The sequence below is a fragment of the Anabrus simplex genome, chromosome 6, assembly GCF_040414725.1.
Source record: "Anabrus simplex isolate iqAnaSimp1 chromosome 6, ASM4041472v1, whole genome shotgun sequence".
Classification (NCBI taxonomy): Eukaryota; Metazoa; Arthropoda; class Insecta; order Orthoptera; family Tettigoniidae; genus Anabrus; species Anabrus simplex.
This window is the reverse complement of record NC_090270.1, coordinates 59,033,279-59,058,420: the sequence shown is the minus strand read 5'-3', so window position 1 is coordinate 59,058,420 and position 25,142 is coordinate 59,033,279. Positions and strand designations below refer to the sequence as shown.

The window sequence follows — 25,142 nt, the reverse complement described above, 5'->3', positions numbered from 1 at the left end:
CTTGTAAGCCAGTGCCTACCCGGCAACCGCCGATGACCTTGGATCAGTGAAGTGTTGAAAGTTTGACGTACCTTTATATGCAAAGCTGTGCGATTACTGTAGCTTCTGCCACATTTCAGTCTCCGGGGTGTTCCTGTTCACGAATTCTCTGAGCTTCACTGTTTACTTAAAGTTTATACGACTCCAGCTGATTAGCAAGATAAATCATAAATCATCACCGCCGTTCCAGAGATTGAGGCGGCGGTGTAAATCATAAATGTGTTCCGATGTTCATTTTTTTTGCTACACTAGTGACACCTATACCGCTTTTCACGAGAGTTTAATCCTGATGTAAACAAATAGGCGGAACACCTCGCCTTTCCACGTGGACATACACGTAGTTGATCGGAGAAGCAACCGTCGCACTCACTCGACTGTATGCGAGCTCGAAGGAGAATAGTACGTCGGATTTATTTTATTTTATTTTATTTTATGTTATTTTATTTTATTTTATTTTATTTTATTACATTTAGAGGATTTGGAAGAGTGCGAAATCAAATTAAAATATGGTTGTCGTGTATACCGGTATAATTGTGCTTTTAAAAAATATATAAAATAGTGATTAAAGAACGAGAAATGAAGGCACAAGGCGTGGTGTAATACAGGAAGTCTTCTCTTCCAAAAAGACGTGTTAATATCATACTGGCGGATTATTTGCACTACAAAAAAAAAAAAAAAGAATCACGAGCAACATTCAGAACACGTGGTTTCTCCGTAAGTATCATAATTAGCTATGTATTAGCGAATTTCCAAAAGCACTGGTCACAAGATCCATGCTGAACATAGGAAGTCATTCAAGACTTGTGTCTTAGAAAGGCGATCCTAGCGGAAGAACTGGAAACTAAATTCGGCGACCCCACTTCTCATTGCTCAGTCCCAAACTGTACAGGGTGGAGATAAGGTGTTGCATCTTGCAGCAGCAGTCAACCAGTAGGCCCCTATTCACAGTGAAAGAAATGAAGCAAGAGGTAGGACCATCGCGTGTAGTAAAGCACAACAGAGGAAAACCGCTCAGAAGTGATCTTAGGCAGTGCATTGTAAATATGTTCAATGAACTAAGTGAACAGAATCCAGGTTTAGTCGCTTATTCAGAAGTTCAGATCTTCGCATTGTTGTCGTATGCGATGCGCAGCTCTGTACGTCCGAACACGAGACGGGATGGAGGTCGGTACTACACGCTCAGCGAATCACAACTCTTTCTTTGGCGGAGGCGTGGGCATAAAATGTTTACATCAGGATTAGACTCTCGTGAAGAGACATATAGCGAGATCGTATGCAAGGTATACAGTAAGTAAATGCACACGTCTTGTAAACTTGTAGATATAACAAGCAAGTAAATTCTCCTTTGCATGTATAAAATGCTCTGCATTTAAGGGTTAACATATACCAATGAATGAACGAAACATATAAAAAATAAATAGGCTTAATTTTTCACATTGACGCCAATTAGGTAGCCTGTGTATTACGATCTTCCACATCGCAGAGAAACGGATCTCTTTTAGGCAATCTGTGGCTGAGTTTTAATTTATTTATTTATTTATTTATTTATTTTTTTTTACAATTTGCTCCCGTTGCACCGACACAGATAGGTCTTATGGCAGTGATGGGACAGGAAAGAGCTAGGAGTGGGAAGGAAGCGGTCGTGGCCTTAATTAAGGTACTTGCCTGGTGTAAAAAGTGGGAAATCACGGAAAACCCTCTTCAGGACTGCCGACTGTGGGGTTCGAATCCACTATCTCGCGAATGCAAGCTCACAGCTGCGCACTCCCAATCCCACGGCCAACTCGCTCAGTGTTTTAATTAATGTTATGGGCTGAACACAAAGCGTGTCACTAGAGATCTATCGTACGATATGGAGTTCCGAAAAAAAATTTCTCCCCTTCAATAGTCCGACTACCTCATCCGAGATTTGAACCGGGATCCGAAGCCCGGCACTCCCACTGATCCACTGACATTACGATTTACTAAAACGCTGCATTTCACTGGCACTGGCCTTCGATCCGTTCTTTTAGAACTAACTTCATTTCATACGAACAGACTATCCCCTTTCAATATTAATTCAAGGAATATGCAGTAAGAGTGTGATGCAGACACCCATTGTCCATCCACGACTCCAATGTTACGGCCGTATTTTCCCCGCAGCAGTTCCTAGAAATTAAAACAATAGATGTTCCACATGGTTGCAAATCACTGCACGCAGGAGGATATTGAAGCTGGCCTTCGCTATAAAACTAGGTGCAAACGTCAATGCCATAGAAAAAGTAATTCGTGTCCTCGTCCCGAGGTGGTGCAGCTCTTTTGAGGCACACCCCCAATAGCGGTGAGCTGCATGTACCATTCTAACCACATACCAGCCCTCCTGCATTCTTAAATCTCTGGCAGTATCAGGAATCGAACGCGTGCCACCGAGGACGACAGCTAACTGTGCTTACCGTTGTGCTATGAAGGTGGACAATGCCATACGGGGGCAGTATAAACAATTCAAGAATTAACACACAAAGGTCTTCTTCTTCTCTTCTTCTTCTTAATGATTTTACCCTCCTGGGTTGGGTTTTTATCCCTCGGACCTAGCGAGAGATCCCACGTCTACCGCCTCAAGGGCAGTGTCCTGGAGAGCGAGTCTTTCGGTCGAGGGTACAATTGGGGAGGAGGACCAGTACCTCTCCCAGGCTGCCTCACATGCTATGTTGAACAGGAACCCTGTAGAGGGATGGCAAGATCGGAAGGAATAGACAAGGAAGACGAAGGAAGCGGCTGTGGACTTAAGTTAGGTACCATCCCGGCATTTGCCTGGAGGAGAATTGAGAAACCATGGAAAACCACTTCGAGGATGGCTGAGGAGGGAATCGAACTCCCCTATACTCAGTTGGCCTCCGGAGGCTGAGTGGACCCTGTTCCAGCCCTCATGCCACTTTTCGAATTTTGTGGCAGAGCCGGGAATCGAATCCGGGCCTCCGGGGGTGGCAGCTAATCGCATTAACCACTACACCACAGAGGCGGACATAATTATTATTATGCATATCCTTATTTGTTTTTTGTTTATTTATTTACATAATAGTCTATATAATACGTTTTCCGGCCAGGGTTGGCGTTTCTTCTGGACTCGGCGAGGGATCCCATCTCTACCGCTTCAAGGGCAGTGAGACATTTGGTCGGGGATAGGGCGTACAACTGGAGAGGAGGACCGGTACCTCGCCCAGACGGCCTCACCTGCTAAGCTGAACAGGGTTCTTGTACGGGACGGGAAGATTGGAAAGGATAGGTAAAGAAGTGGGAAGGAAGCGGCTGAGGCCTTAAGTTAGGTACCAACCCAGCATTTGCCTGGGAAACCATGGAAAACCACTTCGAACATCCCTCTACTCAGTTGACCTCCAGAGGCGCATGATCGATCGTTGTTCGACAAAAGAGGCTTACCAGGCAGATCCCAGGATGGATCCTATGTAGACACTTCAACAAGTTTGAAACCCTCTGTCATTTTCTAGGATTCTGTCATGGAGTAGGGCCTACTTCTACGGAACGCTAGTCATCACTCCTGTAGTAAGATGGTAACAAATGGTCTGGTTGGGAGGTAGTGCTTCCAGGAGGCTACAGGAGATTGTATACGTCGACTGGACATCACTGCAATTCACAGGCAAAGAGTATGTACTGTTGTAATTGATCCGACCTGGCATACATATACGAACACTGGTTGCCAGGGTTCAATAGTGTCGGGAAACTGAAGATGCTAATTCCACAGAAACCCCAGTCCAAAAACACATCCATGTTAAAACTTTTGAACGGTAACTATAGTAAGAGCCCGCCTCTAAGGTGCAATGGTTAATATGATCAGGTGCCAACCCAGAGGCCCGGGTTCGATTCCCGGCTCTGCCTCGAAATTTGAAAATTGGTATGACTGGAACGGGATCCACTCAGCTAAATGGTTAGCGTGCTGGCCCCTTCGATCACAGAAGTCCCGGATTCGATTCTCGGCACTGACACGAAATTTGAAACGTGTTACGAGGACTAGAACGAGGTCCACTCAGCTAAATGGTTAGCGTGCTGGCCCCTTCGATCACAGGAGTCCCGGGTTCGATTCTCGGCTCTGCCACGAAAATTGAAACGTGTTACGATGACTGGAACGGGGTCCACTCCGCTAAATGGTTAGCGTGATGGCCCCTTTGGTCACAGGAGTCCCGGGTTCGATTCTCGGCTCTGCCACGAAATATGAAACGTGTTACGAGGACTGGAACGGGGTCCACTCCGCTAAATGGTTAGCGTGATGGTCCCTTTGGTCACAGGGGTACCGGGTTCGATTCCCGGCAGGGTCAGCAATTTTAACCATAATTGGTTAATTTTCCTGGCACGGGGACTAGGTGTATGTGTCGTCTTCATCATTTCATCCTCATCATCACACGCAGGTCGCCTACCGGAGTCAAATCAAAAGACCTGCACCTGGCGAGCCGAAGTCCTCGGACACATCCCGGTACCAAAAGCCATACGCCATTTCATTTTTTCAACTGTACTCGCAAGTCTCATAATTAACTACTTCAAATGATATCCCAAATAATGACGATGTCTCGTAGCCTCTGAAGTACTACTGTGTTATAGTGGCTACTCATTGATTGGAGCTGATTCTGTATTATTCCGATAACCATTTTAAGCAATTGCCGTCAGTGAATACGGGGAACATCTTACCTCATTCCTTCTTAGAAATGATTTTAACAAATTTTTGAGGAAGTTTACCTTTTTACATTTTGTAACACACGTGTTGAAAATTATGTGTTTCCTTCTTTCAGAGACTCTGCCACGTTCTAAGAACGAACAAATTGCAGGTGTAGTCTGAACTTGTCCGCCCTCTTCATCCTCGCTCCAGCTCACCGAAACCTCCGTCACTGTGGTCTAGTGGTCGCACGACGGACTCGGTAGTTTGACAATTTGGTAAAATTACCAACTGGAGAAGATGAAAATACCTGAGATATATTAACGGATGCTTTACCAGAGGAACTTGGGTTTAGCATCCCACCTGGGTAGCCCGATATCTCTGACGTTCCCTACATGGAACAACAGGTATTTTGAAGTATTTAAAGCGTTTGAAATGTTCTCATAGATTGAATTTGGCTCTGCTGTTAGACGAAGGCATGGTGATGGTGGTACTTGCCTCCCGTAAATTGAATTCGTGCTGTATCTTAATAAAAAGTGCGGTACTGTAATTTGAAAAATACATTCTAGTAACTTATTTCCCTTTTTCTCAGTCCCATAACTGATGTCTGAGAACCGTAATCTCTTGCTTACTTTACTCTTCGACAGAGTCCTCTAGCAGTCGCCATTGTCTACGGTTTTCTGCCTGGTGGATTGTCACTCAAAGAGGTGTGTGAGTTTCGTATTTGACCTGGGGCCTGTTCCACGAACGAACTTTGCAACTTTGCACTTTGCAGTTTTCAGTTCAGAGTTTGTTCCACCATCACTTTTCAGATTTAGCTTACAAAGTGAAAAATTAGGAATATTTTCACTTTTCAAGCCTGTTATGTTCCTCCATTGGTACAGAAATGCAAAGTGCAAAGAAATGAAATGAGAAGTTTTCATAAATCTTGCAAAGAGATGATTCCCTTTTCATCTTTTAATTAACAAGTATGTATACTAGTTTCTCGGCGTAGAATTTGATTTAGTTATATAAACATGTTACGACGAGAACTTTTGTTGGCATCAAGTGAGGACAGTGATGAAGAATCCAACAAGAGAATGTACAAAGACGGGATTAAATTTCATAACCTCACTTCGACGGAATGTGTTGAGTGTTTTCGTATTATCTCAACACAGGCTGACTATATTCTTGAAATGATCGGTCATTTATTGAAACATGCAACAAAAAGAAGTCAATCGATTTCAGAAAGAGAACACATTCTTATATGCTTACATTGGTTAGGAAATGATTCCCAGCTGCACGGTGTAGCAGCAATGCATGGGACATCAGAATCAGTTATTTGCAGAACTGTTACCAAAGTCGTAAATGTTATAGTAAATGTAACATTTCCTAACATAGTACGTTTGCCTGATAATCCACATAATATAGCGACGGAATTTCTAATGAAGGGTGAATTTCCTTCTGTGTGTGGATGTGTTGACGGTACTCCCGTTAATATACGCCTCAATCGCAAAATTTGTTTTAGGATACCTTTGAACTTAGGATACTAAAACCCTACGAATCTTTTTGTCGAGATGTAATACAGTTATTAAGGTATTAATTGGCCCTTCATTAGTCTTTTTGAAGAAAATTTTCAATATTTTATTGACCCTTATTCAAGTGTTTTTCTCTAGTTTCCAGCAATATATATTTTATACGTGTTTTCTTGTTGTTTAGTTTATTTATAATTAGGGCCCGGATGTTCATGACATATCATATTTTTTCCTTTCCATGCATAATACAACTTAAGCATGATTTTATCTACGGTGACTAAAATTACGCGATTTTAACGGGTCATATAAAGCCATATTTTGTCCTTTTTTACCTTTACATTTACCGGTGATTTTTCATATTATAGTCATATTTTTGCGTGAATTTTCGTAACTTTTTATGTTTTTATTCCATTTTCACATACCTGCTTGCAGTGTCTCAAAGTCGGTCCTCTGCGAACCATGTGATCTTGCCGCGGTGGGGAGGCTTGCGTGTCCCAATGATGCAGATAGCCGAGCCGCAGGTGCAACCATATCGGATGGGTATCTGTTGAGAGACCAGACTAAGGAATGGTTCATCGAAAGGGGGGTAGCAGCCTTTCGGTAGTTGCAAGGGCGGCAGTCTAGATGATTGACTGATACGGCCTTGTAATAATACTCACCATGGCTTAGCTGTGTTGATACTGCTACACGGCTGAAAGCAACGGGAAACTACAGCCGTAACTACCTCCCGAGGACATGCAGCTCTCTCTCTGTATGAATGATGTACTGTTGATGGCTTCCTCCCGGGTAAAATATTCCGGAGGTAAACTAGTCCCCCATTCGGATCTCCGGGTGTGGACTACACGAGAGGGGACGATCATCAGGAAGATGGATACTGACATTCTGCGAGTCGGAGCGTGGAATGTTAGAAGTTTGAATCGTTGTGGTAGGTTAGAGAATCTGAAAAGGGAGATGGATAGGCTAAAGTTAGATGTAGTTGGTATAAGTGAAGTACGTTGGCAGGAAGATCAGGATTTTTGGTCAGGCGACTATCGAATAATCAACACGAAATCAAACAGGGGTAATGCAGGAGTTGGTTTAATAATGAATAAGAAAATAGGGCAGCGGGTAACCTACTACGACCAGCAAAGCGAAAGAATTATTGTCGTCAAGATAGACACCAAACCAACGCCCACCACAATAGTGCAGGTCTATATGCCTACTAGTTCAGCGGATGATGAAGAAATTGAAAGAATATATGAGGAGATAGAAGATTTAATACAATATGTAAAAGGTGATGAGAATCTAATTGTGATGGGAGACTGGAATGCAGTGGTAGGCCAAGGAAGAGAAGGTAGTACAGTAGGAGAATTTGGATTGGAACAAAGGAATGGAAGAGGAAGTCGGCTGGTTGAATTCTGCACTGATCATAATTTAGTCCTTGCCAATACTTGGTTCAAACACCACAAACGACGGTTGTATACGTGGACGAGACCTGGAGACACTGGAAGGTATCAAATAGACTTCATTATGATTAGGCAGAGATTCAGAAACCAGATGTTGGATTGCAAAACTTTCCCAGGAGCAGACGTGGACTCTGACCACAACTTGTTGGTCATGAAATGCCATCTGAAGTTGAAGAAATTGAAGAAAGGAAAGAATGCAAAAAGATGGCATCTAGACAAGTTGAAAGAAAAGAGTGTGAGGGATTGTTTCAAGGAACATGTTGCACAAGGACTAAGTGAAAAGGCTGAAGGAAACACTATAGAGGAAGAGTGGAGAGTCATGAAAAATGAAGTCAGTAGGGCTGCTGAAGAAATGTTAGGAAGGAAGAAAATATCAACTAAGAATCAGTGGATAACTCAGGAGATACTAGACCTGATTGATGAACGACGAAAATACAAGAATGCTAGAAATGAAGAGGACAGAAAAGAATACAGGCGACTAAAGAATCAAGTGGATAGAAAGTGCAAGGCAGCTAAGGAAGAATGGCTGAAGGAGAAGTGCAAGGATGTCGAAGGCTGAATGGTCCTGGGAAAGGTAGATGCTGCATACAGGAAAATCAAGGAAACCTTTGGAGAAAGGAAATCTAGGTGCATGAATATTAAGAGCTCAGATGGAAAGCCACTTCTAGGGAAAGAAGACAAAGCAGAAAGGTGGCAGGAGCATATCCAACAGTTGTATCAAGGTAAAGATGTAGATAATTTGGTTCTGGAACATGAAGAGGCTGTTGATGCTGATGAAATGGGAGACCCAATTTTTAGGTCAGAGTTTGACAGAGCTGTGAGTGACCTAAATAGGAATAAGGCACCTGTAATTGATGATATTCCCTCTGAATTACTGACTGCCTTAGGAGAAACCAGCATGGCAAGGTTATTTCATTTAGTGTGCAAGATGTATGAGACAGGAGAAGTCCCATCCGATTTTCTGCAGAATGTTGTTATACCTATTCCCAAGAAAGCCGGTGCTGACAGGTGTGAAAACTACCGCACCATTAGTTTAGTATCTCATGCCTGCAAAATTTTAACACGTATTATTTACAGAAGAATGGAAAAACAAGTTGAAGCTGAGTTAGGAGAAGATCAATTTGGCTTCAGAAGAAATGTAGGAACACGTGAAGCAATCCTGACTTTACGTCTGATCTTAGAGGATCGAATCAAGAAGGACAAGCCCATGTACATGGCATTCGTAGATCTAGAAAAGGCATTCGATAATGTTGATTGGACCAAGCTTTATATGATTCTGAAGATGATAGGGATCAGATACCGAGAACGAAGAATTATCTACAATCTGTATAAAAATCAGTCAGCAGTGATAAGAATCGAGGGCTTTGAAAAAGAAGCAGCAATCCAGAAAGGAATGAGGCAAGGCTGCAGTTTGTCCCCTCTCCTTTTCACTGTTTACATAGAACAGGCAGTAAGGGAAATCAAAGAGAAATTTGGAAAGGGAATCACAGTCCAAGGAGAGGAAATCAAAACCTTGAGATTTGCCGATGATATTGTTATTTTATCTGAGACTGCAGAACATCTCGAGAAGTTGCTGAATGGTATGGACGAAGTCTTGGGTAAGGAGTACAAGATGAAAATAAATAAGTCCAAAACAAAAGTAATGGAGTGCAGTCGAACGAAGGCAGGTGATGTAGGAAATATTAGATTAGGAAGTGAAGTCTTAAAGGAAGTAGATGAATATTGTTACTTGGGTAGTAAAATAACTAACGATGGCAGAAGTAAGGAGGACATAAAATGCAGACTAGCACAAGCAAGGAAGAGCTTTCTTAAGAAGAGAAATTTGCTCACTTCAAACATTGATATCGAAATTAGAAAGATGTTTTTGAAGACTTTCGTGTGGAGCGTGGCATTGTATGGAAGTGAAACATGGACGATAACTAGCTCAGAAAGAAAGAGAATAGAAGCTTTTGAAATGTGGTGTTACAGAAGAATGCTGAAGGTGAGATGGATAGATCGAATCACGAATGAATAGATACTGAATCGAATTGGTGAGAGGAGATCGATTTGGCTAAATTTGACGAGAAGAAGTGATAGAATGATAGGACACATCTTAAGACACCCAGGACTTGTTCAGTTAGTTTTTGAAGGAAGTGTAGGGGGTAATAATGGTAGGGGTAGACCAAGGTATGAATATGACAAGCAGATTAGAGCAGATGTAGGATGCAATAGTTACGTAGAAATGAAAAGGTTAGCACAGGATAGGGTGGCATGGAAAGCTGCATCAAACCAGTCTATGGACTGATGACTCAAACACAACACAACATGTGGAGCGGTCTTTTCCTCGTTACCAGTCAATGTTGCGTGAAGATAGAAGATCGTTCCTACTTGAAAACTTTAAAATGTATGCCATTTCCTATTGTAATTCTTTTTGATCGCCCATCAAAATTTCATTCTGTGTAGAGTCGAGAGTTCCCTCTGTATTCAGTACCGCAACCGTAATTAAATAAATTCAAAAGATAATATTAAAAATTAATATTATTAATTAATTATTATTGAATGTTCTAGATTTTAAAAGTATACTTTCAATATAATGTTAATTTAAACAGCGGCAAGATTTTGAAGATATCGAAAATTTTACCAAAATAATTTGAAGTGATATTTATAGTCGTATTTTAATACTTTTTAGGTCATAAATGCTTAATTAGTAACATTTTTAGGTCATAAACATCTGGACCTTATTTATAATAACTAAAATGATTGGTGCACATATTTTTCTCCACGTGTCTCTTTGACAGCTTGACATTTCTTATTCGGTATTTCAATATTTTTTTATTCAAAACGCAGGGATCCCATCTCTACCGCCTCAAGGGTAGTGTCCTGGAGCGTGAGACATTGGGAGGGGGATACTACTGGGAGAAGGACCAGTACCTCGCGCAAGCGACCTCACATGCTATGCGGAACAGGAACCTTGTAGGGGGATGGGAAGATTGGAAGGGATAGACAAGGAAGACGGTAGGAAAAGGCCGTGACCTTAAGTTAGATACCATCCCGGCATTTGTCTGGAGGAGATGTGCAAAACACGGAAAACCACCTCGAGGATGTGGCTGAGGAGGGTATCGAATACCGTCTATTCAGCTGACCTCCCGAGCCAGAATGTAGCCCGTTCCACCACTTTCAAAATTTCGTGGCAGAGCCGGGAATCGAAGCTGGTCTCCGGCTATTTTGCTAATTGCTTTACGTCGCACCGACACAGATAGGTCTTATGGCGACGATGGGACAGGAAAGGGCTAGGAGTTGGAAGGAAGCGGCCGTGGCCTTAATTAAGGTACAGCCCCAGCATTTGCCTGGTGTGAAAATGGGAAACCACGGAAAACCATTTTCAGGGCTGCCGACAGTGGGGTTCGAACCTACTATCTCCCGAATACTGGATACTGGCCGCACTTAAACGACTGAAGCTATCGAGCTCGGTGCTGGTCTCCGGGGATGGCAGCCAATCACACTTACCACTACGGAGTAATAATAATAATAATAATAATAATAATAATAATAATAATAATAATAATAATAATAATAATAATAATAATAAATAATAACGTCTCGGGCATGACGTTAAACTGCGTCTACCAACCGAGTGACCACCGGTATAAGTGGTCGTCCTCTACCAACTGCGAATGGCCTCTTCGGAGGACGGATGAGCCGGTAGAGGTTCAGGGCACTCTCTTTCTCTTGGGGTGGGAAACTGCCCCTAAAGGCGGAAGAGCCACTAGATGGCCAACGGCATAGGATAATAATAAATCCAGCAGCGTCTGTTCACCTATATGGTGCGTCAACTAGTCAGCGTCCGTACTGTCCGGCTCCTTGGCTAAATGGTTAGCGTGCTGGCCTCTGGTCACAGGGGTCCCGGGTTTGATTCCCGGCAGGGTCGGGAATATTAACCATCATTGGTTAATTTCCCTGGCACGGGGACTGGGTGTATGTGTTGTCTTCATCATCATTTCATCCTCATCACGTCGCGCAGGTCGCCTACGGGAGTCAAATAAAAAGACCTGCACCTGGCGATCCGAATCCGTCCTGGGATGTCCCGGCACTAAAAGCCATACGACATCTCATTTCAGCGTCTGTACTCCGAGTCGGAGCAGCTGCTTCAGTTTAACCTTCACCTTTAACTCACCCACCTGATTGTACTCCGATCCCTCGGGATCAACCCAGTCGCTTGAGAACAAGCACACAATGAATTGTGCAAGTAAGAACAACGTTACTCCAGGTGGTAGCCAATCCACCCGCCAAGTGAAAACGAAAGCGGCAACCGGCCACTCGGATTCTGGAGGAGCCGGGCTTACATGGAAAAGAGAGAGAGAGTTGGAGCTCTCTGCCAAACTTCCCACCAAAACGCCCATCTACAACGGCAAAATAAACATCAACACACTCCTGCAAGTAGGCAAACTTCTCAGATTAACATCAGAATTAGATCAGCAAAACACTCGCCGTTCTAGAGACCAGACTGACTGACTACCGCATTTTCACGAGCAAAGCTACACGAACAGTAGGAAAAGCCACACCAATGTTAGGTACAGCCTTATTCGTACACAAAAAGATCGTGAACTCCGTAGAAGAGATCACACCAATAAACAATAGACTAATGTCTTCGCTGTACAAATCGCCACTACACCTTCCTAAATGCCCACGCACCCACCAACGACTGCAAAAATCAGAAACAAACAGAAAACTTCTGAAACAAACTTGAAACCACACTCATCAAAATCCCTGAAAAAGACACAATCATTCTCCTCGGTGATTTCAACGGTAAAATTGGCAAAGAAAAGTGCTGCAGAAAACCGCAGGAAGATTCTCAGCACACGAAAAGACTAAACAAAACGGCAAACCCCTCATCGAACTCCGTCAGCAGCACGACCTGCAAATCATATCAACATCCCTACGGAAAAACCCCAATTTCTTCACATGGGAATCTGCTGCGACAAACACTAGCTCGATCATGTCGCCATCTCCTTGCCAACACAAAAAAAAAAACACACAACGTCCAAGTCCGCAGAGGAGCCAACATTGAGTCGGACCATCATCTAACAAGAACATTCATCCATCATCATTATAGACCGTTATGCCTTTCAGCGTTCAGTCTGCAAGCCTCTGTGAATTTACTAAATGTCGCCACAATCCTCTATTTGAAACTAGTGCTGTGGCCCCATTTAGTTCTATACCACTTATCTTTAAATCGTTAGAAACAGAGTCTAACCATCGTCGTCTTTGTCTCCCTCTACTTCTCTTACACTCCATAACAGAGTCCATTATTCTCCTAGGTAACCTATCTTCCTCTATTCGCCTCACATGATCTCACCACCGGAGCCGCTTTATGCGTACAGCTTCATCCATCGAGTTCATTCCTAACTTTGCCCTTATCTCCTCATTTCTAGTACCCTCCTGCCATTCTTCCCACATGTTTGTACTAGCTATCATTCTCGCTACTTTCATGTCTGTTGCTTCTATTTGTGAATCTTTGTAATTTGGTCTTTGTAATTCGGCGTTATGCTGTTGCTGATCCTGAATAAATAAATAAATAAATAAATAAATAAATAAATAAAGATATCCTGAGTCCACCCAGCTTTCGCTCCCGTAAAGCAAAGTTGCTCTGAAAACAGACCGATGTAAATATAATTTGGTCCGGGAGCTGACTTCCTTCTTACAGAATACTGTTGATCGCAACTGCGAGCTCAATGCATTAGCTTTACTGCACCTTGATTCAATCTCACTTACTATATTACCATCCTGGGAGAACACACATCCTAAATAATTGAAAGTATCTGCCTGTTCCAGCTTTGTATCACCAATCTGACATTCAATTCTGTTGAATTTCTTATCTACTGACATCAATTTAGTCTTCGAAAGGCTAATTTTCATACCATACTCATTGCACCTTTTTTCAAGTTGCGAGATACTAGACTGCAGGCTTTGGGCACAATCTGCCATTAAGACCAAGTCGTCAGAATAGGCCAGACTGCTTATTACATTTCCACCAACCTGAATCCCTCCCTGCCATTTTATACCTTTCAGCAGATGATCCATGTAGTATAAACTACGAACAACAAAGGTGAAAGATTACAGCCTTGTCTAACCCCTGTAAGTACCCTGAACCGAGAACTCATTCTAACATCAATTCTCACTGCAGCCCAATTGTCAACATAAATGCATTTGATTGATTTTAATAATCTACCCTTAATCCCATAGTCCCCCAGTATGGTGAACATCTTTTCCCTCGGTACCCTGTCATATGCTTTCTCTAGATCTACGAAGCATAAACACAACTGTCTATTTCCTCTCGTAGCATTTTTCAATTACCTGGCGCATACTGAAAATCTGATCCTGACAGCCTCTCTGTGGTCTGAAACCACACTGGTTTTCATCCAACTTCCTCTCAACGACTGATCGCACCCTCCCTTCCAAGATGCCAGTGAATACATTGCCTGGTACACTAATCAACGAGATACCTCGATAGTTGCTCCAGTCCTTCCTGTTCCCTTGCTTATAGATAGGTGCAATTACTGCTTTTGTCCAATCTGAAGGTATGAAATGGCTTATGGCTTTTAGTGCCGGGAGTGTCCGAGGACAAGTTCGGCTCGCCAGATGCAGGTCTTTTGATTTGACTCCCGTAAGTGATCTGCGCGTCGTGATGAGGATGAAATGATGATGAAGACGACATGTACACCCAGCCCCAGTGTCAGCGGAATTAACCAATCATTGTTAAAATTCCCGACCTTGCCGGGAATCGAACCCAGGATCCCTGGGACCAAAGACCAGCACGCTAACCATTTAGCAATGGAGCCGAACAATCTGAAGTACCTTACCAACACTCCATGCTAATTTTATTATTCTATGAAGCCATTTCATCCCTGCCTTCCCACTATACTTCACCATTTCAGGTCTAATTTCATCTATTCCTGCTGGTTTGTGACAATGGAGTTTATGTACCAGAGCCGCGAATCGAACCCGCGCCTCCGGGGGTGACAGCTAATCACACTAACCACTACACCACAGAGGCAGACGAAAGAAAAGTACAGCAGGACAAAAAGTGTCTTTGAGAGATGTCAGACGGATGAAAGTGGAAGAGTTTGGAACTGTAAAGTACAGGTACTCATCCAATGAAGAGTTTGAATGGACCACTGTGGATCTAAAAAAATACAGAAATTCCAATTCACAAATCACGCCAGATAAAACAGTTCTGTAAAACGTCGACAATGCACGTAAAATTGGTGCTCCTAATTATGATTATGTACAAAACCAACCACCATTTATTCCAGAAATTTACAGGGGATTTACAATAACTTAAAGAGAGAAAGCTGTGAAATATAGTAGAATGCCTGACTATACTTTCTGCAGAACCACAGAGAGAGTAGTTTAAGCTGTGTGTTAAGTGTAAGTGTTTTACCGATAGTATTTTAAACTAGTACATTGAACATGTGAAATTAGTACTGTTTTAATAAACAAATTATTGCACATAACCCTTTCTTCTTTTATACAAGCATACTTTATGCCATCCTGTCCACTCCGCAAGAAGGTGTTAATTCAATATTTTTGGACAAATCTCTTGAAAAAATTAATTAATTATAAGAGTAGAGCATTGTAGCTCACATAACAAAAAAATAAGTATGGTTTGTTGCTCATCTGTGAAAAAAATCAATAAAACCCACATTTACATAATAGTTCAAAAACTTTAACTTTACCTCAAAAATATCTCAAAAATAATAAAACATGAGTTAACACCTTCTTGCACAAAGGTCTTCAATTACAGGGAAATTCCCCTGATGCAAGTCGCATACAAAATCCTTTCCGCAGACCTCCTTCAAAAAACACAGGAATAACTAGAACCAAGCGGGCTTCAGGCCCCACAGATCCTGTTTAGAACAGATAATCATTCCGAAAACCATCTTGCAATTACGACACCCCAAGAAACAACACACAATCTGCACCTTCGTGGACTTCCAGAAAACATACGACTCCATTGACCGGAAATCCCTCCTCCAAACACTGAGTGAATACGGACTGGACAACAAGACTCAGAAAATTATCAGACTAACTCTCACCAACACAACCTTCCTAGTAAAATTCATGGGAGATATATGAAAATTTTCAGATAAAAACCCGTGTCGGACAAGGAAATGGACTTCCGCCACTACTCTTTAGCATAGCCCTGGACAAAATGACGAGAGAATGGGAACAAGCTCACGGAAATTGGCAACCATTAAGTATGACAAGAAAACAAACGAACAACAGGCAATCAGCCTCAAGAAATGTTCAGAAAAATTCGGCCTACACATATTCTTCTTCTTCTTATTATTATTATTATTCTTAATCTGCTTACCGTCCAGGGTCGGTTTTTCCCTCGGACTCAGCGAGGGATCCCACCTCTGTGGCCTCAAGGACAGTGTCCTGGAGATTCAGACTATGGGTCGGGGGATACAACTGGGGAGGATGGCCAGTACCTCACCCAGGCGGCCTCACCTGAACAGGGATCTTGCGGGGACAAGGAAGAAGGAAGGAAGCGGCCGTGGCCTTAAGTTAGGTACCATCCCGGCATTTGCCTGGAGGAGAAGTGGGAAACCACGGAAAACCACTTCCAGGATGGCTGAGGTGGGAATCGAACCCACCTCTACTCAGTTGACCTCCCGAGGCTGAATGGACCCCGTTCCAGGCCTCGTACCAATTTTCAAATTTAGTGGCAGAGCCGGGAATCGAACCCGGACCTCCGGGGGTGGCAGCTAATCACACTAACCACTACACCACAGGGCCTACAAAACTTCTTCTCAAAAACCAAGGTCATGTGCAACCACTGCACCCTCCAGAATTTGAACATGAAATTTGGCAAAATCGAAAAAGTAACTGAGTTCCGATATCTCGGAGAAATTGTAGTACCAATAGGAAAAGAACAGAAAGTCCTCGAGGTCCACATCCAGAAAATTAAGAAAGCCCTCGGCCGAACGCAAAACATTTTACAACAAATATGCCTCTCAATCTTCACCAAAATTCGACATTACAACAAAGTGATCAAACCTGGAATACTATACGCGAGTGAAACACAGGATCTCCACAGAAAAATAGTACTCGAAGACGTCCTGTAAGAGGAACGTACAATCATGAGAAAAATTCTCGGCCCAAAACTGACCGACGAAGGATACCGACTGCAATATCGTACAAAAACTACCTTGCGGCCGACATCAGAGAAATTCGCCTGAAATTTTACGGACGCATCAAACGCCTTCCAGAAAACAGACTGACATGTATCTTACCACAAACCAAACCCCATGGCACTACAGCCCTTGAAGAGCCTTGGCCTACCAAGCGACCGCTGCTCAGCCCGAAGGCCTGCAGATTACGAGGTGTCGTGTGGTCAGCACGACGAATCCTCTCGGCCGTTATTCTTGACTTTCTAGACCGGGGGCGCTATCTCACCGTCAGATAGCTCCTCAATTCTAATCACGTAGGCTAACTGGACCTCGAACCAGCCCTCAGGTCCAGGTAAAAATTCCTGGCCTGGCCGGGAATCGAACCCGGGGACATCGGAAATCCGTCAAGACCTGGAAAAATCAGGAATCAAAGTGGCTGACATCGCAGACCGAACCTGCTACAGAACAAAAATCAGCAAGTGGGAAGTAGATCCAGAAAGAAACCACAAGAAGAAGACAGGAGCCAAGTGGACAGAAGAACGAAGAACCACGGTGAGAGAACTACTACTACTACTAAAATGCTTTTATTACTCCCCTGAAGGGGGAGGTCCACCTCTGTGGTGTAGTGGTTAGTGTGATTAGCTGCCACCCCCGGAGGCCCGGGTTCGATTCGCGGCTCTGCCAAGAAATTTGAAAAGTGGTACGAGGGCTGGAACGGGGTACACTCAGCCTCGGGAGGTCAACTGAGTAGAGATGGGTTCGATTCCCACCACAGCCATCCTGGCTTCTTCTCCAGGCAAATGCCGGGATGGTACCTAACTTAAGGCAACGGCCGCTTCCTTCCTTCTTCCTTGTCTATCCCTTCCAATCATCCCCCCCCCCCCCGCAAGGCCCGTATTCAGCATAGCAGGTGAGGCCGCCCGGTCATCCTCCCCAGTTGTATCCCCCGACCCAGAGTCTGAAACTCCAGGACTCTGCCCTTGAGGCGGTAGAGGTGGGATCCCTCGCTGAGTCCGAGGGAAAACCCGACACTGGAGGGTAAGCAGATTAAGAAAGAAATAATAATAATAATAATAATAATAATAATAATAATAATAATAATAATAATAATTTCCAGCGATTGCTCTACAATCAAAGAAGGGGGAAGGGGAATCCACCTTCGATCACGTCCGCAAGCTCTGTGAACAGGTTAGCCGCTGAAGAAACCTAGAGTAAAGTATGACCATCGTTACGGTATGATAATCAACCCCCCCCCCCCCCCCTCCCACTGCCTTGCTTGCTGCAGTAGGACAGGTTCTAAACCTCACCTGTGCGTCGCACTGGTGGTGTAGTGGTATCATGCAAGATTCCCATTCTTGCGACTCGGGTTCGATTCCCGGCCAGTGCAGGTAATTTTTTATCTTCATTGAATATTTCCAAATCTCTCCGACTCGCCTTCATTAGGTAAATGCAGCGCCAAGGTTTGTACGTAGAACCTCTTTGTGTTGTTTCGCACTGTATGGGGATGGGGGTTGCAGTATATAGAGCTCCTACCTGAGCATGGTATTACTTCAATTTGCAGATGTCAAGCTTCTCACTTTCTTCTTTCCTATCCGACCTCCCTTGGTCATGATTTTTTTCTTTTCAGACTTCGATAGATTTGCGAGGCCACGAATGTCCTTTCTTCTCACGGCTCAGGTGGCAGCACACCGGATTCTCACCGCTGAGTTCCGTGGTTCAAATCCCGACCACTCCATGCGAGATTTGTAGTGGACAAAGCGGAGGCGGGACAGTTTTTCTCCGGTTTTCCCTGTCATATTTCATTCCAGCAACACTCTCCAATTCCATTTCATTTCATCTGTCAGTCATTAATCATTGCCCCAGAGGAGTGCGACAACTGGGCAGCCGGCACAATCGCTATTCTCGCCGCTGGTGGGGGCTTCATTATTTCATTCCTGGCCTAGTCGAATGACTGGAAACAGGCTGTGGATTTTCATTTTTTATTTCTTTACAGTTAATAGAGGATGGTTGCCCTATTGTCCTTCCTATTAAAACAATAATCAAAACCACCACTACTACAATCTCTGGCAGTTTATGTTACTGAAATTATTTCTATCTTGGACTCACAAATATTCTGGAGTAAACACGAAGCAGGGCCCTCCTTACATCAGCTGATGATTGTGACAGGATTAGAACAATGGACACTCGAATGATACAGCTCTTATCTTCTATCGAGAAGTTTAGTTGCGGGACAGAGTGTCAAAATACAATGTTCAAAATATGGAGCTACGTACAATAAATCTTCTTACCACGACCAAAGAAGTGCAGAGGGAGGATGCTTGCTAAATTTGCTCGTTTAGAGGGGTGGGCTCTTTAGGGGTGGTCAATGGCAAGCTGTTCAATTTATGCCGGAGCCAAGTGGTAGAAATAATAAATAATGTTATTGGCTTTACGTCCCACTAACTACTTTTACGATTTTCGGAGACGCCGAGGTGCCGGAATTTACTCCCGCAGGAGTTGTTTTATGAGCCAGTAAATCTACTGACACGAGGCTGACGTATTTGAGCACCTTGAAATACCACCGGATAGAACCAGGATCGAACCTGCCCAGTTGGGGTCAGAGAGCCAGCGCCTCAACCGTCCGAGCCACTCAGCCCGGCGAAGTGGTAGATTCCCTTCCCCCCACTGTGGGTAGGGGTGGTGGAATTCATCCACGGTATTCCCTACCTGTCGTAAGAGGTGACTGAAATGGACTCCACTAGCTCTCAACTTGGGAGTGTGGGTTGACAACCACGGGACCTATATCTCTTCCAACCGACCTTCCTTGATCAACACTTGTTATTTTCCCATTAGGTTTACAAGGTCTAGGAAGTCTCTCATTTCCACGCCCTTCCTGGTTGCCGATAGCTTCATTCTGCGATGTTTCGGACGTCTTCCAATTCCTTTCTGGTTAGTGTGTAATTGAGGATGGTTCTAAATCGATAAGCCCGTGTGGCACTGGTGGTGTAGTGGTATCATGCAAGGTTCCCATTCTTGCGACTCGGGTTCGATTCCCGGCCAGTGCAAACTTTTTAAAATCTTCATTGAAAATGTCCTAATAATTCAGTAAAATTTCTCCGACTCGCCTTCATTAGGTACAAGCAGCGCGGAGGTTTGTACGTAGAACCTTTTAATGTTTTCAATCTGTACATAGTTGAGTTTCATAAGGATACCTTTACAAACTATTGAAGAGTCTGATTTTTCATTTCTTCTTCTTCTTTAACTGTTTACCCACCAGGGTCGGTTTTTCCCTCGGACTCAGCGAGGGATCCCACCTCTGCCTTGTGGCGAAGTGGGAAACCACGCAAAACGACTTCCAGGGTGGCTGAGGTGGGAATCCAACCCACCTCTACTCAGTTGACCTCCCAAGGCTGAGTGGACCCCGTTCCAGCCCTCGTACCACTTTTCAAATTTTGTGGCCGAGCGGGGAATCGAACCCGGTTCTCCGGCGCTGGCAGCTAATCACACTAACCACTACACCATAGAGGCGGACGCTTTTCCATTTCAACATGTTAAATTCGTTGTTAATTTTTTTGTTTTTTGTTTCTACGCTTATTACTAAGGTTCGGAAGTGGAGGAATTTTTTTCTCGAGTATCCGAAGACGAGGCCCAACATAATATATGTTTATTCTGGGTCATTGTAGGCAAAAAATGGTGGGTTTTATTTGTGTTGTTTTGCCTTTTTTCGGTGTTTTTTGACTTATTTCTCCATTTTAGCTTCTTTTTAGGTCTTAACGGTTTTCTTACAACTTCACCTTCTTTCGACTACAATTGTGCTGCCCATTCTCAATTCGAATCGACATTAGTTCATCCATCACCTCATAAACATCTTTCTCTAGTAAATACATGTATTTGAACCATATATGAAGAGAGAGAAAATAATAATTTCGTGTGGCTATTTCTAGCCGATTGCAGCCCTTGTAAGGCAGACCCTCCGATGTGGGTGGGCGGCATCTGCCATTTGTAGGTAACTGCGTGTTATTGTAGTGGAGGATAGTGTTATGTGTGGTGTGTGAGTTGCAGGAATGTTGAGGACAGTACAAACACCCAGCCCCCGGGCCATTGGAGTTAACCAATTAAGTTTAAAATCCCCGACCCGGCCGGGAATCGAACCCGGGAACCTCTGAACCGAAGGCTAGTACGCTGACCATTCAGCCAACGAGTCGGTCAGAGACGAAATAAAATGACGTGAATTAATTAATCTAATGCTTGAAAAAAAAGCCAAGGGTGTCAAATTATATACAAGACAAGTGAAATATTGAAAGGAGAAAATTAGATGCGAGTGTTTTTTTAAGAGGAAGATCTCACTTGATTCAAGTACGAACCCTTAACATTCGTCGATATGGGGAGAAGTTTTCTTGATGTTCTCCAACGTGCTGTCTGAAAACCGACGATCATTTACACCTCAGAACCTGGAGACGACTCCTGTGATAAACTGCAAAGGCAACTGAGGTAAGGTTTCCGAATTCAAATTTCTGTAACCCTAGAGTGGTTAATGGGGCTGCCTGGCCGAGGCGGTAAAGGCGTGCTCCGTTTACCCGGAAGGACGTGGGTTCGATTCCCCCTAAAATGTTAAGAAACGAGATTTCCACCTCCCGAGGTCCACATGGCCCTGAGGTACATTCAGCCTACACAAAAAATGAGTACCAGATTAATTCCAGGGGGTAAAGGCGGCCGGGCATAGAGCTAACCACTCTACTTCATCAAGTGCCGAGGTTACGGATGGTGGAAGCCTTTACCTTCCACTCCTCCAAGGGCCTTCATGGCCTGTACGGAGATGACTTGGCTTTACTTTGCTAGAGTGATTAAGTCAATAATATAATTCCAGTTATACTAATTTCAATTTCTTTCTCAAGGGTGTCCATTGCGGGTTCGCTGAATTCATTCTAGGTGGAAAAAATATTCCATTCTAAAATCTTTTTTTAACAAACACGGGATTCCTTTTTTAAATTATGTTTATCTATAAACATATAATGTCCGAAAGAAGTATTACACTCAAGCAATTATGCACTGTATGTTGCATACCACCAGAATTTTACATTTTTATATTATACCCCTTCATTAAATATGTAATTGAAACTAAAATTATGGATGAATTTGGATCGCATTTCTGCGTTCTTTTTGCCATTTTTAGATCCCTTTTAGGGTATTTTAAAGTATTTTATGGGTCTATTTTAGGCAATTTATAGGTCTTCAACTTCCGAGTCCTACTCTTTACTCAGAACTAGAAGTACGTATATGAATACTAGAAATGGCAACACTTAGTTGGATGCGCTGAATATGCCATCCCTGGCATTTGAATTTCCTCATTACTCCTGTCGCTCACGTTATGTCTACAACAATTGTGTCCAAGGTTTCACCTTCCTTCCTTCCTATCCACCAAGCGAGTTGGCCGTGCGGTTAGAGGCGCGCAGCTGTGAGCTTGCATCCGGGAGATTGTGGGTTCGAATACCACTGTCGCCAGCCCTGAAGATGGTTTGTTTCTCATTTTCACACCAGGAAAATGTTGGGGCTGTACCTTAATTAAGGCCACGGCCGCTTCCTTCCAACTCCTAGTCCTTGCCTATCCCATCGTCGCCATAAAACATATCGGTGTCGGTGCAAAGTAAAGCCACTAGCGTTCCTACCTAATTATTTTTACTGCGTTGGTCATACCTGAATATTATTTACTTCAAATAAAAATCGTCGTTTAGACTAGAGGTCGCTTTACAGAGAAGATTTATCAACGTTCAGAGATATCGTCACTGATTGCTTACCTACACCTCAGCACTTTTCTTCCCGATCAATAGATGTTGCTTGACTTCGTCGTATTGTATATGATGATGGTGGATTTAGAATGTTAAACTGGTAGTGAAAATGAAAATCCACAGCATGTTTCCAGTCATTTCACCGAGTCAGAAATGGAATGTATTGAACCCTTTGGTAAGGTCATGGGTTCAGTATGAAGCCCGTATCTAGTGGCGAGGATGGGAATTGTGCCGGCTGCCGAAGCCTGTTGCACTCTTCTGGGGCAATTGAAATGAAATGAAATGACGTATGGCTTTTAGTGCCGGGAGTGTCCGAGGACATATTCGGCTCGCCAGGTGCAGGTCTTTCAACTTGACTCCCGTAGGCAACCTGCGCGTCTCGATGATGAAGACAACACAGACACCCAGCCCCCGTGTCAGTGAAATTAACCAATGATGGTTAAAATTCCCGGACTCTGAGGCAATGAATGACAGATGAAATGGAATGATAGTGGAGAGTGTTGCTGGAATGAAAGATGGCAGGGAAAACCGGAGTACTACGAGAAAAACCTATCCCGCCTCCTCTTTGGAAACTGAAAGTATTTCTTGTACTATTTTCTTTCCATGGAATTGCCTGTTGTATTCTTGTTGTAGTTGCTGTTGTTGTTGTTGTTGTTGTTGTCGTTGTTGTTGTTGGGTAATTATATTTTAACTTTACTTTTTATCACACTACTGTAACTGACCTTTGCCACCGGGATATATCCCAATTGCGATGTGTGTGTTAATAAATAATATAAAAAATAATAATATAACAAGTTAACAGTGACTAAAAATTGCTGGCCCTATCTCGTGATGGCGTGGCTAGTTGTAACGACGTTGCCAGTCAAGTAGAATTGTACTCCCATGGCTACTGATAACGTCAATAGCCACGTAGAACTGTAGTCTTTGGGCTGATCACAGGATAAATTACGAAAAATTGCATGCTTGTTTTTTTCTTTTTATATATAATGATAACCTTGTGAAAAATGTTTCTCTGTCCAGGCAGCTCAACAGTTATCTTAAAACGTAAGTAGCTGTTGGCCTCACTACGTATTCAAAAGGAACGGATCTTCAAACGCACGGCCATGTGACGTGTAAGCCCGCACCACGTTAAGAGGACCTCATGATTAATGAAGAGTAAGACTAATGGCACTTGAAGAGAACAGTCCAGTTGATGGTTTACACAGAATTCCTCCTCCGTGTTTCCTTGAATTAATCATTGATTGTCAGTGCGGTCGGTACTAGCTCCATCGGCCTTCTTTATCTGTGGTGCGAGGTGTAATCGTTGGATTCTTGGACAATAATTAGTGTTCAGCCATCATACTACAGCAGCCTATATCGCGGTATGTTCTTTATCCTTTTACTAGCGTTTCTCCATTGTTAGGAGGGGCTGTAAAACTCATCTGCGTTGTCCCTTTCCTGCGGTACGGAATATTTAAATTTTAATTTGGTGACAAAAAATTATTCATGTTTTATCATAAGCAGATATTAATTTTCTTATCGCAGAATTGTCTTTAATTAATATTGTTACAGAGTTTGCGTGGAACAGAGGGGTAAAAGAAGGTTCTGGCTTGAATGGGTCTATCTACGACAGTCAAAAGATTAATTTAAAACTTTAAATATTAAGGTTAAATTTCTTTTCAGATATTAAATTTTAACAAAACTATTCGCTTGGCGACAGAACAAGATTTCAGGTACAGAGCTAGTTTGGTACAAAGCAGAAAAAAAAAAGAAAAGAAAAAAGAACAGAAACCCAGCAAAGGTTAGTTACAAATTTGAGCCTCAAGCTCCAAATTTACAGAAGTCTCTACATCACTACTGTTGCGTTTAGTTAGATAGTCAAGGAGACGAGTCTCCCAATTTCTTTTACAGGATATTTAAATCACACTTTTTACGAGCACCTTTTGCTCCAAAGGTTACAAGTTACGGCCTTCCCAAGGCCCCATTCAGTATTCACCCAAATATCTTTTACATTACAAGAAAGAGCCTCTATGCCCTATAATTCTACTCAGGAGACTGCGCTCCCAAACCCTTAGGGCCTACTAAAGGCAACCTTTAACTCTGATATTTGTCTTTGCTCAATAAAATTTTACACTTCCTGGCTTCTCTAGACACAGTTATCTTTTAAGTTTACATAAAAGAAATGATACACGGGTATCGAGTACCCATTGTACTGGGCCTTTGTGGAGAGCAACAGGTTCAATTACTGGCCCAAAATTCAAAATGTATGTAGGCGGAAACTTACGCTCCTTGAAATCAAAGATTAAAACTCTACTTGGGCTTGTGGCCCGATGATACAGAGTCTAATTCCAAACTACTGAGGTGACTAGATGGACAAGTTAAGTTAAAATTTACAATAGTGAAAACAGTTACAAAATCGTACTCACCTCCAGATTAAATGGAAGGGGAATTCGAGAGGGTAACGCACTCTCTATCCCCGGATTTCAGTTAAGTACTCTTAACTTGAACTTTTACATGAGGAGAAAGAAAAGTTTACATTTAGGAATTTTACGGTTACATAGTTAAAGATAGGAAACCTTCCCCTCGAGTTACCTTGCCGCGATAAC

General features: G+C 43.0%; 2 non-coding genes across 2 annotated transcripts; both read left to right on the top strand.

Annotated features, from left to right (window-relative positions):
• Positions 1–18,108: 18,108 nt before the first annotated feature.
• Positions 18,109–18,179, top strand: TRNAG-CCC (transfer RNA glycine (anticodon CCC)). The gene has a single exon. It is a non-coding gene; the product is annotated as a tRNA-Gly (tRNA).
• A 1,586-nt stretch (positions 18,180–19,765) lies between these two features.
• Positions 19,766–19,836, top strand: TRNAG-CCC (transfer RNA glycine (anticodon CCC)). The gene has a single exon. It is a non-coding gene; the product is annotated as a tRNA-Gly (tRNA).
• The last annotated feature ends 5,306 nt before the right edge of the window (positions 19,837–25,142 follow it).